The following is a 3,349-nucleotide window of genomic DNA, read 5'->3' on the forward strand; positions in this document are numbered from 1 at the left end:
CTAGGGGCCACCGATCACTGTGTTGTATACCCATTTAAGGATAGTCCCTTCCCCCATCTGAGTATAAAATGAGAGACAATTGGTGAATACAACACACGGATGGAGTGGAGGCGGTGCAAGGTAGAAAGTTTTGGCTAGAGCAATAAGCTGTAGTCTGTGCACTCCAGCTGCCTAAAATATTGTTAAGTGTTTTGTAGGTGTCATGGCAGAGGTGGAAGGAGTTTGGAAGAAGTGCAGTGTGGTGGCTTTCCAGATGTTTATAGTGAGCTCCTCCCATGTACACAGAGTGGTATGGGAGAAAGCAGACAGGTGCTGGTTGGACTATTGAACAAACAGACAACCCAGTCTGGTGTTGTTGGTGAAGCAGAAGAGATGGGTGAAGTCTCAGTTGTGTATAAGGCTGTTTACATTACCATTTATGTTGGTATAACTTATGTCACTCAGGGGTGTGAGCAATACAAGTTACACTGACCTAAGCACTGGTGTGGACAGCACTATGTCGGCTGCTGCTGACTCATTGGGGGTGGATTAATTAAGTTGACGGGAGAACTCTCTTCAGTTGGTTTAGAGCAGCTACACTAGAGAGCTTACAGCTGCACCACTGTCAGCTCTCTAGTATAGCCATATCTCAGAGCTAAAAGGAAATGAGCCATGCTGGACTTAAATGAGTTTAACCTCACAACACCCTGCAGAGACAGGGAAGAAGTATCCTCATTCTACACATGTGGAAAATGAGGCATAGGGACAATGGTCATATAGGAAATCAGTGCCAGAGCCACAAACTTGAACCCAGCTCTCCTGAATCTCAGGCTCGTTTCTTAACCACTGGTCTATCCTTCCCATCTAGGCTATGCAAATGCAGTCAGTTTAGAAGACAAGACGTGCCCTGCACAGCTGGCAGTGTAACCTGTTCATTGTGTCAGGATAAACATTTTAAAAATATGAAAGCCCAATGAGCTCACAGGAGCTGCAGCTATGTTTGTACCATGAGGAATGGTGACTGAAAAGGGGGAGTTTCAGCAAGTGGCCTGACATCTCACTACTTTATGCCCTTTTTTTCTGTAATGCAGGGAAGATTCCTCGTCCCCTTTGTCTGCACTGCAAAGTCTTTACAGTGATTTTGGTACATCACATTCAGCATGAAATCAAGGTGGTGGTTTACCAAGTAAAACAGTGCGTCATCCTCCCCCACAAGCCCCTTGTAATCCCAGCCCAGAGACTCAGTGAAAGACTTTCCCTTTCCATGACTCATCAAGGGCTGTGTGTGGTAACTGGAACTCACATTGGTAATAGGGGCTCTAGGACACAGGTGTGTGTATAGGAGGGACTCTAAGGAAGAGCAGCAGACATCTATAACCAGTATCTGACCAGCTGCACTCAATGGTTTTAGAAAATAAAGTCCCTAGTTCCAAATCTGGGTATGGGGAGATGTTCTCACTGGGAAGACTCTATCCTCCAAAGCATTTGAGTTCAGGAGGATCACGGTTGCTGGGAGACCCTGCTTCTGTCCTACTTTGCTGTGGCTTTCATGGAGGATGACTAGTTTGTCTTCATTAGCACTTCAGCGTGCTAGGTGCTTCCCAAACATAAGGCCCACTCCCTGCCCCCAAAGAATTTACAACCTAGAATAGAAGCAAGCAACCACTGGGATGGAGATTTAGGGAAGGGGCATGGCATGCAAATGAGCCAGAAACCCTGAGAGTGATGGGCTTTGTCTTGATAGTACAAAGTATTTATAATCCAGAGTGGGGGTGAGGTTTTGTCAGCAAAGAGACAGATGGATGATCCCCAATAACTCCATGGTCATGGTATCAGCCAGCTAGTCTCTGGCAGGCATGGGTGAAAGAAGTGGGCTTTCAGGATGGATTTGAATGAGGGACTTTGAATGACAAGGCCATTACATCAAATGGGGAGAAAGTGACTGCGTGAATGATTAATCAGAAAGAGACACTGAGGCTGGAGTCAGAGCCTCCAGTTCCGCAGGGTGGAGCTCTGCTGTGGAGCAAAGGCATATTTCAGAACTCTCTGCACTTGTTCTGCTTCTGCAGTCATCCTGATGGCATCGGGACTTGCTTCCCATTAGCTGTCTGTTAATGATGATGGACAGAGCAAAGGAAAGTGAACTGAAGTGTCATCACTGAACTACGTCCCCCCCGGGCAGTGTAAGGGTTGAAATTACTGTCTGATCAACACAAGATGAAAGGAGGATGTGAAAGTCAGAAATAATGAAGCATTCCTATTGACCAGGGAGGTCACTTGGGGAAAGGGAATGGTACAATCAATGAAGGAATTCCAGCTAGAGGTAAGAGAGGAGGTCATTAACCATGGCCTTTGTGACCTTCCCCTCTCTGCGGAGACACTCAAGAGGAGCAGCAACTGCGTGGGCAGTTTTGCTGTTGTGGCCACCTCTCCACTGGCAGCTGCACTCAAACTCATTTCATATAGGCTGCCAAACAATTGGCAGATGGTAACAATACATTAGTCATTATGGAGCTGCCTAGTGGTTTTCATTCTCAGCACTGAAACTTGGGACTTGCTTCCTCCACTGCTCCAACAGAGCCCAACACACAGGCTTTTGCCTGAGGAGGTGATTGTGGTATCAATTAATGGTGTCATTTTGAATGACATACATGTGCTTAGGAGACTATTTGAGAGGGGCTCATTTCAGAAAATTATGCATAAAATGAACAAGCAAAAACAGGATTTGGGGCCAAATTTTCAAAAAAGTGCCTGAAAACAACACACCCACAACCTCTTGTGCAAGCAAAACCTGTGTCCATGCATGCAAAAGAACCTCTGTGTGTGCAAAATGGGGAAATGTGTGTAATGCTGACAGACCCCAGTCGTTGTCGTGTGGGATCAACCCGGGGAGCTCTGGAGCTGGCTGTTAGCTAAGGCTGTAGAACAGGCTCATTTTCTCTCTCTCTCTCTCTCTCTGTAAGTGGTCTCGGTGCCACTAGATGGGACAGAACACCACACCCAGGACGTGTGCAAACAAATACCCGTTTGTGTAGGTGAAAAAATCTTGTGGAATAAGTTAGGAGGAGGCTACGTAGAACATTTGGCCCCTATGTTTTGGAACATATTGCCCCATAGCTCACCCTGTGGACTAGCATTGGCTGCATAGTTCTCTCTGTTCAGTCAGGGCAGTTATTTAGATTGTTTATTGCCTGGCAGACTCCATGACACTGCTCTAAAGTTAAAAAAAACAAAGAATATATAATACAAATTGTTAAATCTTCGACATGCTCATGGAACAGCCTGTGCATCAGTAACAAAGCAAGCAGGTCTCTTAACTAGGACAATAAATATTCTGTGCACAGATAGTGCAGAGAGACAGAATCCAGAC

The sequence above is a fragment of the Dermochelys coriacea genome, chromosome 13 (genome assembly GCF_009764565.3).
Source record: "Dermochelys coriacea isolate rDerCor1 chromosome 13, rDerCor1.pri.v4, whole genome shotgun sequence".
Classification (NCBI taxonomy): Eukaryota; Metazoa; Chordata; order Testudines; family Dermochelyidae; genus Dermochelys; species Dermochelys coriacea.